Below are 11,603 nucleotides of genomic sequence, written 5' to 3' on the forward strand. Positions count from 1 at the left end.
TTTTTTTTTTATCTTGTATCTGGTTCAGTCAAAGGCAAAGGGTTCCGTCACATTTCTTCCGGCGAATCCCCAACCAAATTGTGTAGGGGAAAATAAAGAAGTTGTGAATCCAAAAACCTGGTCTATTCATTTGACAGCAATTGGACCCCCATTCGCCGATTATCCCAAAATCATCAAAACGTAAGTCTGCCACTTTCTTGTCACCATCCCATTGGAAACGAGCTACCCAACAACAGTAAATCGAGATTCCTGTTTGGACCGACAAAATAAGGTCAAGCAAATCACCACTTTAATATGGAATCCGTATTTATTATCGTTTAGTATGTTACTCATTGGGTTCACGGCCAGGAAGAACCAAAGAGGGGATAGTGAGTCTCCCTGGTAAATTCCTCTTTTGATCGATATATCTCTTAGTGACGAGCCTAACTTTAGACTTATCGTCGGTTTCCAATTTTGCATCAAGTGCTCAAAGGCCTCTGTTAAGTGCATGTCTACCTTATACACCTTCAAGATTTTATTAAAATACTTATGTGGGGCTGAGTCAAACGCCTTTTGATAGTCAATGTAGGCCATACTCAAATTTCGCTGTTTATAGTATGAGTTGATCTTTGCAGCCCGGAGAAGCTCTTCTGCAGCCTTTGTGCTCCTCAGTAATCAGCAGTGTTCGTAAATCTTATTTGCCAGCACCGAGGTTAACAGTTTGTAGATTGTGTTAAGACAGGTTATCGGGCGATATTTCGAAGGGTCGGGTAATGAATTCAGATCATTCGGTATGAGGAACGTATTACCTTTAGTCAAGTATTCCGGGATTTACGACGAGTCGTTGATTGCATTAGTGATGGACTGAGGTTATCAGGACCTGGGCATTTCCAATTTCCCACCTTCTTAATTGTTCGCTCAACATTATCTGTAGCTATGCTGTTGGGTTTCATCTGTTTTTAATGCGCTGGTATCATGCTCAACTGGAAGTTCAAGGTTCGCAGACCAGAATTGTTCTATATCTTTAACAGAAGGAAGTTCTTGTTCTTCACTGAGTGATTGGGTTCTTTTACTGGTAAGTTGCGTATATAATGATTTTTGGGTTCTCAAGAACTCGTTATTCACTCTCTTCCTCTCCGTTTGTATTCGTGTTTGTTTCTGGTATTAGTTCTGTTTCAATGAATGCTGGTTTTAGTCTGTCTATCGGAATTGTTTTAACCTCATTATCTACTTCAAGTTTGAAATATTTTTTGTTTTTTTCAACAACCTTATAAGGTCCTTCGTATGGTTGTTGCAATGATCTTTTATTAATAACACGAATAAAAACAAATTTACAAGTCTCCAAATCCTTTGGTATATATACACCAGTATCAGAATTTTGATTATGCCTTAAATTTGATTTAACATTTTTAAAATGTTCCCGTAAATTTCCTAAAACTTCAATTGGGGAAAATTTTTCTTCAGATGGAACAACAAGTTCACCGGGTAGGCGTAAATTTTGCCCAAAAACCATCTCAGATGATGTGGCTGAAATACTTTCTTTATACATCGATCGTAAACCAAGAAGTATTATCGGCAGCTCATCATACCAATTGTTGATTCCATTTCTAGCCATTATCGTAGCTTTTAACTGCCTGTGAAACCGTTCTACCATACCATTCCCTTGAGGATGATATGCAGAAGTTGTAACGTGATGACTACCAAGCAATTTTGTTTGTTCCGAAAACAATTTTGACATAAACTGAGTACCCTGATCTGTAGTGATTTTTAACGGTACCCCAAAATCGTGAAACATATTCTCTAAAAAATTTATTTGCAACCACTGCCGCTGAAATGTCCTTTAATGCATATGCCTCGGGCCAACGCGTGAACCTGTCAACTATTGTAAAAATGTAACGATGTCCTTTCGATACAGGAAGAGGTCCAACAATATCTAAATGAATATGTTCAAATCTACTTTTGGGAATCGGAATTTTAATTACTGGAGATTTTGTGTGACGATTAACCTTCGATTTTTAACAATTTATACATTCTTTTGACCAAATATAAATTTCTTTGTGCATTTTTGGCCAATAGTACTTTTTAATAATTAGACGACGTGTAGCTTTTGTACCAGGATGTGTAATGCCATGTAGCATATTAAACACTGTCTTGCGTAAACAATTTGGAACAAATGGCCTAGGATTCTCACCTGTCATTTCACACCAAATATCAAAATTTAAAAGTGGAATTTGAATTAATTTAAGGTTATGTGATGTGTCTCCAGATTTTAATGTGTTTAGTTCCTCGTCCTGTTCTTGTTCATTTTGTAAAACTTTGAAATTCAGTTCTGTACCCTTAATTGCATCAACTTCGAAAGCTCGAGATAATGTGTCAGCTATAATGTTCTCCTGTCCTTTAATATATCGTATGTCATTAATAAATTGTGCAATGAATTCCATATGTCTAGTTTGTCTCGGACTACGTTCGGTTTTTGAACTCAAAGCATATATCAAAGGCTTGTGATCCGTAAAAACTGTAAATTGTCGTCCTTCTAAAAGATAGCGAAAATGTTTAATGTTCAAATAAATAGCTACAACTCCCTGTCAAATGCACTGTACTTAACCTCGGATGGAGAAAGTTTCTTAGAAAAGAAAGATAGTGGCTCTGATTTGTTATCAAACGTTTGATGTATGACACCACCAATTGCCGTATTAGATGCATCCACATTTAAAGAGAGTTTCGCATCTTTGTTAAAATGATTTAACAATATCGTAGACGCAAACTTTTCTTTAATACATTCAAAGGCTTTATTTGTTGTGTCATCCCAAATTAAGGACTTGTCACGTTTCTTAGTTGTTCGATTGATTAAATCGTAGATAACTGCCGTAAACTCAGCTAATTTTGGTACATATCGATGGTAATAATTAACCATGCCTATAAATTTCTGCGCCTGTTTAATAGATTTAGGACGTTCAAAACTACGAATTGCTATCACTTTTTCATCAGAAGGTCTAATACCTGCCCCAGAAATATTATGTCCTAAAAAGTCAACACTTGTAACACCGAAAGTACATTTACTTGGTTTGATATTTAACCCGTACTCTGTTAGGCGTTGGAAAAGTATACGGAGATCTTTAAAATGCTGTTCTTCATTTTCACTTGCAACCAATAGATCATCAATATATGTAAAAACAAAATCTAAACCACTAACTACTTCATTAATAAATCTTTGAAAAGTTTGCGCTGAATTTCTTAGTCCGAAAGGCATTCGTATAAATTCAAACATACCGAAAGGTGTCGTTATTGCAGTTTTATAGATATCCCCTTCAGCCATTGGAATTTGGTGGTAGGCCCTTACTAAATCTAATTTCGAAAATATATACTTATTTCTGAGATTCATGTTAAAATCTTGAATATGAGGTAAAGGATAAAGGTCCGGTACAGTCACAACATTAAGTCTCCGAAAATCACCACAAGGACGCCAGTCATTCAGTTCTTTTTTAGGTACAAGACGCAGTGGAGATGCTACACAAGAATTTGAAGGTCTACAAATCCCTGTCCTCACTAAAAAATCGAATTCAGTTTTGGCTACTTTAAATTTAATCGGATCCAAGCGCCTTGGCTTAGAGAATGGCAGATTTCCTTCAGTAAAGTCTGTGAACCGTAGAATGTTTAACCGGTTTCGAATAATCTGGTTCAGCGATCAAAGAAGGAAACTCCTTCAACAATCTTGTATACTTGTTCTCTACTACGAAAATTTTTGGAAGCGAAATGTTACAAACACATGAAACTGTATTAACCGAAAGACTTGTTACTGGATCAACTAAACGTTTGCATTTCATGTCAATTAAGAGACCGTATTTGCAAAGAAAATCTGCACCAATAATAGGTTTCGCAATATCAGCTATGAGAAACGTAAATGGGAACTCGCGTCTTAAACCTAAATTTATATTTAAAATCTTTTTACCATACGTTGAAATCGTTGAACCATTGGCTGCAGTAAGTATTATATCTGAAGAACGTTTTGTATGAGGGAATTTTTTTTACCGGAAGTATAGAAATTTCTGCTCCACTATCAATCAAAAAATTTAGTTTGTTTGTTTTATCAAAAATAAATAGGCGACGTGTGGTAATATCTAAATTTCCATTGTTTGCCGCCACAACAACGGATGACTCTAGTTTAACGAATTTTTGTTTTTAGAAAAAGCACAAGGCTGTTGACATTTCTGAGCCTTATCACCAAATTTGTAATGGTATCTACATAACCAATTTTGACTATCACGAGATTTTGATCTACCTCTATATGGACTTCTAAAACAATTCCTATTATATGATCTATATCTAGAATTTTGATTAATTTGTTGCTTAATAGAATTTAATTCAAAGGAAAGTTTTTGAAAATTTTCGCACATAACATTCGTCGTTTTAACTAAATTCTCAATAATTGTGTCTTGTGATTTAAAATTTTGAAAACTATTCATAGCTGATATTTCGGTTTTATTAATCACTTCCCAAATATTATCAGCTAGTTTCACCAATTCATTTATATCATTGGTACTTGAACTAGCTAATATCACACTAAGATTGATTGGCAATTTTCTCAGCCAAAGTTTCTTTAAAATATCTTGACTAAAATTAGAACCTGCAAGCAACATGAGCGACCGATAAAATTCAATTCAATTTCTTATTTTCGCTTAAAGAATGCCTTTCAATTAAGACTTTCTTTAATTCTGAAAACTTGTTGTTATGCGGAGGATTTTGAATGAAATCTAATATTGTAACTATTACTTCTTGCGGAAGCGCTGTGATTGTATGTTCATATTTTGTAGTATCTTGTGTAATGTTTTTCATGTTAAATTGCATTTCTATATGCACAAACCAAGCTTCTGGACAACTTGTCCAAAATTGCGGAAGCTTCACTGAGGTTGCATATACCTCATTATTATATTGACTAGCATAAGGATTTGCCAACTCCTCTTGAAAAGAGTTGTTTTGCAAATCTATAAGCGAGTCATTTAAATTATTAGTCCATGTAGATGTGTGTGTATCATGTGGGGGTGAACGAAACATTATGATAACTTCGCACAAAAAAATCTCTATAAGGAGTGTTTACAATTAAAAATTAAAATATATATAATAATAAATATAAAAATATATTTATCAAAAATATTACATAAAAAGAAACAGCTCACTGTGCTCTGCAACTGCTGATATTGACAGCACAGTCAACGTGATTGTTGCTGCGTTGTCGTTGCTATTGCTTCTTACCGTTCTTGTTGTTGCCAGTGGTAGGGGCTTTGCTTTTGTATAGTTGATATTTACACTGCTGCTAGTACTGGTTGTTATCACTACTATTATCGGCGGAGTTATCAACTGCGTCTAAAGTTTATGTTCTTCATTTGTTGAGCGTTTTTGTGTTGCTGCTACTGCTACTTCCGTTGCTACTACTGGCACTGAAACTGGTACGTGACACTGCTGATGTTCACGTAGATTTTCCTGCTGCTACTAACGCTGTCGCTGTCTGTTGTTGTACGCAGTGGTTGTTATTGGAGTTAGTGTTGGCGTTGATGAGTAGGAAAGATATCGCCGCTTCTTAAGTGGTGAACTTGAATCGTTAGTTCTCCTCTGTTATGAAGTAAATGTTGTGGTTGTAGTTGAAACAGCTTCTGCGACTAGCTGAAACTGAAGCAGATGCTAATGCTGACGCTGTTAGTTTTAATTGATGCTGATTGTAGTGGCGTTTGCAATCCCTGCATGCTACGCTAACTTAGACACTGGATGAAGCAACATCTATTGTAGTTCCGGGAATTTGCCAAAACCGAAGACTTGCATGGCGCGCAGGCCTCTCGTGATGTTTTCAAATCAGCACAGGCACAATTGTGGTTCGCAAAGATATACGTAAACGTATAATGGCTTGAGGTGCTCCTGGCAGGATCGCCAAAAATGTAGTTGATTCCAAAGATTTTTTAAAAATATTTTAATTAAAAGTTAACAAAACTTTATTTATTTTTATGTTGTTAGCAATTCGAAAAAAGTTTGAATAATAATGAAAATTTTCTGTTTGATTGACGAACCAGAAAAATCACATAAATCCAAATTTCCAAAATTACAAAGTTGAAATGAACACAGTACAATAAAAGGTAATAACACAAATACAAACCCTACACCGTTGTTAGGTGCGATCAATTAGGTCGTCGAGACCTGTCTCAAGGTGTTCTAATTCTCCGGGTGAAAGGACCCTACGAATCTTCTTTTTTTTTAATCGTTCACCTTTGTTTCCTGATCGATACTACATGAGTCTTCCAATTTACGCCCTTAAAGCCATGAGCTTGTTTTCCAGCCGCTTCATCCATCTTGGTTGATAGTTTCTATTCTGTGGCACTTTTACTCTACTGCTGTGGCATTTTGTGCAGCCATTAGCAAATTCAATAGCAGTTGTAGCTGCACTATAAGCTAAGGTGTATTGTTGTTGGATACCGCTATTGTTTTGCAAAAGTAATGGGATACACTTTAAGTTAATTATATTCGTTATGTATTCCAGCTTTTCGATATTTTTCCCTTGGCAGCCTCGGGTTCTCAGTATAGGGTATAGTACCTCACATTTTCTGTAATTTCTTCATGAAATCGCGTTCAATATTACTAGGAATTTCGAGAGCCCTGGTGGTACTGATACATGCTGCTGGTTCCTGCTCCGGAGGGTTGTTAGTGTTTTGATTGGAATTGGTTTCTTCATACGTTTGATTTGCGACATGAGACGCAGTAGCAATGATATCTGGTATATTTTTCCCGCTTGCCCTGACCTGGTCTTTGATTGTTGTCAATTCTACCGCCGAAAGTAATCCTCGTTGTTTTATAGGTCGCCATCGGTCCATGAGGTTTTGCTCTGTCACTCTCTTACGTAGGAGAGGATACATATTGCAAAAAAAGATTCGACATTGGTTTTTCCGCCCTTGGGGACGCGTCCGATGGGAGACTGGAAACTCCACACGGACGACTGGAAACTCCACACGGATTATTATTATTTATTATTTAGCTTTTTTAGCTCTTTTTTTCGGCCGTTTTAGCTACAAGCGAAATTTTTCTCTGGCAACACTGTATATGTGTATCTCAAAAACTACTTCACCGATATCGACCTATCAACTTTGGATAGTCAACTTTTGGATAGCCGCATTATACTAAAGCCAACCTTTCGACATAAACTATTATTCCATACGAACACAGATATGTACATAGTTAGATAGATATTACTTTTCGAATTAGTGGTAATCCTAACCAATAACATTTTCTAGCCAAAGATGACTGGACACTTATATTTTAGTATTTCATTTAACTTGTGTATAAGATAAACAAATTCGACTTTTAAAAAAGTAGCAACCCTCTTTAAAAGTAATTTTAAACAAAAATTTGTTTTTAAGTCTTTTTCGTTCGACATTGTGACACATATTAACTGATGAATTAAGTTGCATTTAATTTTTTGAATAATTTGAATATTTCATATGCATAACTTGCGTATAAGTTAACACAAGTAGGGCCGGTTGCTCAAAGCCTGGTTGACACTAGTCTTCGGTTAACATCGTTATCGACATCTTCGATTTCATACATATAACGCTAGGCGCACACTGCATCCGATAGCCGACCGATTTCGGCCCAACTATTTGACCGTACGAACTGATACGCACACTTAATATTTGCCGACCGCATATGTATACGCAAATCTGGATTGCATTTAAATTTTGTAAGCAGTGAAATATTTTGATAAATTTTAATTTTTATACTCTAAAATGTAACTTCATAGATGATTATTAGTTTTGCACCCAATTAGTTAATTTTTCGCAGTCCAGTTTGGTACTTTTCACCTGACATCGTACGGGAAAAACAAAGATGTTTGAATTTATCGTCACTGACGGACGTCAACGGCCGATGTCGGTTCGGTTATCAGTTTATGTGTGAGAGCGCTCATATAATCACAAGACCGCAAAACCGCTCATTGCTTTTCGAGAGCAATATATATAGGGCTTATATTTTGCATATATTGCCGTCAATTTGGTTTGACAACTACATTTTCATTTCCACAAAAACTTCGTGGCAGCAACCTCATTTATATTTTTAATATAAAAGCAAAAACTGAGCGCTTCCTGTTAAAATATTTGTAATTATTTACTTGGATGCTATATAGCCTATTTTCTAAATTTTTTAAGCTATTACATCCGGCAAAAATAGGTTTTCGAAGCTATCTTACAAATGCTTATATCAAGATATAAAAAGCCCACACAAATATTGCCACTGATATAACCTTTATCCAGCGACCAAAATGACAGCTGGACAGAAATTGTATCCTGTGGAGAGGCTACTAACGTCGATAGCGATGTTAAACCGGAGATTGTGTCAACCAGGCTTTGAGCAACACTCCCTTAGACTTTTAAAAAGGTTGCAACGCAGTTCAAAGGCTTTTAAATTGCTACGCTCTTACGTCTGTCACCCATATTACAATTACCATAGTTTAAATTAAGTTTTATTTTTTTTTAACAGGTGGCAACCTTCCAACATGTTCTTAAAAGGTAAAGCATTTTCCAAACCATTTTGGTTGATTCCCATATTGCAATAACTCATTTAACTTTTTAAATAATTTGAATAACTCTTATTTTTGAAAGGATGGCAACTATTTTTTTCGAAAAAATAAAACCTTATTGCACATCTACATGCCAAGCCCTTTAATTTGACACCTCATTTTTGAAAATCGATTGAACGGTGCAGATCTGGTTATAAAAAATATATATAAATAGATGGCAATATTCGTTGAAATATTTCTGTTTGAAAGCTATTTCAGTCCTCTTTCATTTGGTATCAATTTTTTTTTCAGACTTAAAAAATATTTGGCCAAGTCTAACTTTTATTGCTGGACTATAAAGTAAAAGGCCGGGTTGACTGATTATTTTATTTCAAATAAAATAAAAGTCCAAAAGATAACTTTTCTCTAAGGACTTTTATTATAAACTTTTAGAATCTCGTTGATTTTTAGTAATTTTTTAGTCATTTTTGTTCGACATTTTTTTTTTGTACGGTAAAAAATGCGCCATGCAGTCAGAAAAAAAAAATTATTAAAAATCAACGCGATTCTTTAGCAACTCAAAACTCGCACATTGAGCAGTGCTCGTCAAACTTTTGAGTGTGACGGACCGGCTGCAGTTTTTCTATTACGTCGGGGACCGGTACCTTTTTTTATTGATTATTTTTCGTTTACGATCATCTCATATATGTATTAAAATTTGTTTAAATGAATTTCTTTATTAGCCGGGTGTCTATATATGACCTATTACCATTTAATGATAGCAGATATTAGCGATTTTTTATGAATGTTTAACAAATTTAAGTTGTTTTTATTATACAAGTTGTATATAGCCTCATTAAACAGTAATATAAAACATCACAAATGTAATAACTGTAAAGTTATAATAATAAGACATATTATAAGCACGTCAAGTTTTATTAAAATTATATTAATGCTATTGGAAGGTGTCATTCCTTGTAAAGTTACGAAAGTCGATGTTTACTAATGCGAGAGGTGAGCCTGTTTATTATTTACAAGCTTATCAAGTCGTGGCTCAATTGTGGACAGTGCGACACGCAATGGAGAACTAATATTTAAACTGTTCCTGTACTTTGTCTTAATAATACTCATGGTTGAAAACCCAGTCTCACAATGGTAAGAAAATCGTTGTCCATTTCGCGACGCCCTTTGCGGACCGGCGACTTATGGCTTACGGACCGGCACCGGTCCGCGGACCACCACTTTGACGAGCACTGCCCTAGAGTTTATCAAATTGTTGATGACTTAATGAGCTGATCACAAGTGTAATTGCTTACCTTCATTTTTATGCAATTACATTAGGTGAGGTACCAATTTATTAAAAACCAATTTTAGATAAAAGCTACATATTTGGCAACTTGCATAGAAATTTTTGAAATCAGGAATGGTGACAGAGGAAAAAGTAAGAAAATTTGGGTTTTTTAATTTGAAAGGATGGCTCTCAGTGTTATATTCATGTTTATTTTAATAGTTAATTACGCTCAACTTGAATATAGTAATAGATATAAATGATTTAAATAGTCATAGAAAAAGATACGTTTCACGAGTGGTGGCTCTTTACGAATTCTCGGTCTGAAGCTCGTTTCGCGACTACTAATCGTTATTGCCACTTGCTACAAAGTCGCATTTTTACCAGGTTGCCATCAGTTGCTTACAGCTCGGCCGTTCCTGACCACTTGGGCGACCCTGTCCAATTTGAGGGATTTCGCTCAACCTCCTCCATCATATTGTTCCAGTAGTGAGGAATATCGCTCGACCTCCTACTCTTCTCGCTCCAGTAGTAAGGGATTTCGCTCGACCTCCTCCTCATCAGTTTCATTCTCTTCACATTAAGGTAACGCACACCACGGTTTCAGTTTATCGTATGAATATACGAAGAATAATGCCGCTGCGTACGGTGAGAACCTGGTAGGTCCTCTATTACGTAACGGTAATTTTTCGATGAGCGTGTAACTATTAATGGGCCCTTATAATGAGGCTCCAGTTTACGTGAGTACCCGGTACTGGGTGCTTCATTTTCGGCAAGCACCAAGTCATTCACCTGGTACTCTGTTGGTTTGACGTGTTTGCTGTCATATCGTAGTATTGCTCGCTGGCGCGTCTCGCGGATATGTGTAGCTGCATTCCGCCGCATTTCGTGCACATCATCTTTAGTTGTATCGTTTACATCATTTTGCAGAGCGAGGAGTATTTTGTTCTGCAAGATACCGCGCGGCGAAAAACCTAGCAACAATTCCTGCGGCGTTCGTTTGGTTGTTTTGTTTCGCATTGAATTGATTGTCCACTGTATTTCGCGTAACTTCTCGTCCCAGCGTTTATCGGTTGTTGTTGTTGGTAATAACATTGATAAGAGTGTTCTATTTGTTCGTTCGGCATGGCCGTTTGCCCTAGGAGTCCGGACTGCATTTTTAATATGTTTCATACCGTTGTTCTTACAATAGTTTGCAAATTCTCTGGACGTGAATGCGGTCCCGCGATCTGTCACGAGCCGCTCAGGCATACCAACGTAGCTGCTAACTTCATTCAAAATTGATAAAACCGGCTTGGTTTTGGCACTCTTCACTGCTCGGATAATGGTGAACTTCGTGAAAGCATCAACGAGTACCAGGATGTGTTCGTTTCGTTTGCTACTCTTTGAGAAAGGACCTAGGTGATCCAAATGAACGGTTTTGAATGGTATTGGTTCGATGTTATCAAAATGATATTCGCCCTCTTTCCGGCCTCCACAGTCTTTATTATACGCGCATTCAACACACGATTTTATGTACGACTTTGTGTAATTACGCATTCCAGGGAACCACAAATAGCTTGTCAATCGCTGCATCGTTTTGTCGACACCTAAGGGTCCCGCGTTGTCATGACAGTCGTGTAACACCTTCCAACGTAGCGCTTTTGGTACTACCCATAACCTCGCATAACGCGCGCCAACACATATACCCTTTATTTTAAATGAGCACCGCTTACGCTCTATTGGCAACATATTAGCACACTTTCACTTCCGGTATCAATAATCGCTTTTACCGGGTCACTGTCAATGTATGTCGTTTTACTGAAA

The sequence above is a fragment of the Rhagoletis pomonella genome, unplaced genomic scaffold, assembly GCF_013731165.1.
Source record: "Rhagoletis pomonella isolate Grant_MI unplaced genomic scaffold, Rhpom_1.0 Rhpom_scaffold_02931, whole genome shotgun sequence".
Classification (NCBI taxonomy): domain Eukaryota; kingdom Metazoa; phylum Arthropoda; class Insecta; order Diptera; family Tephritidae; genus Rhagoletis; species Rhagoletis pomonella.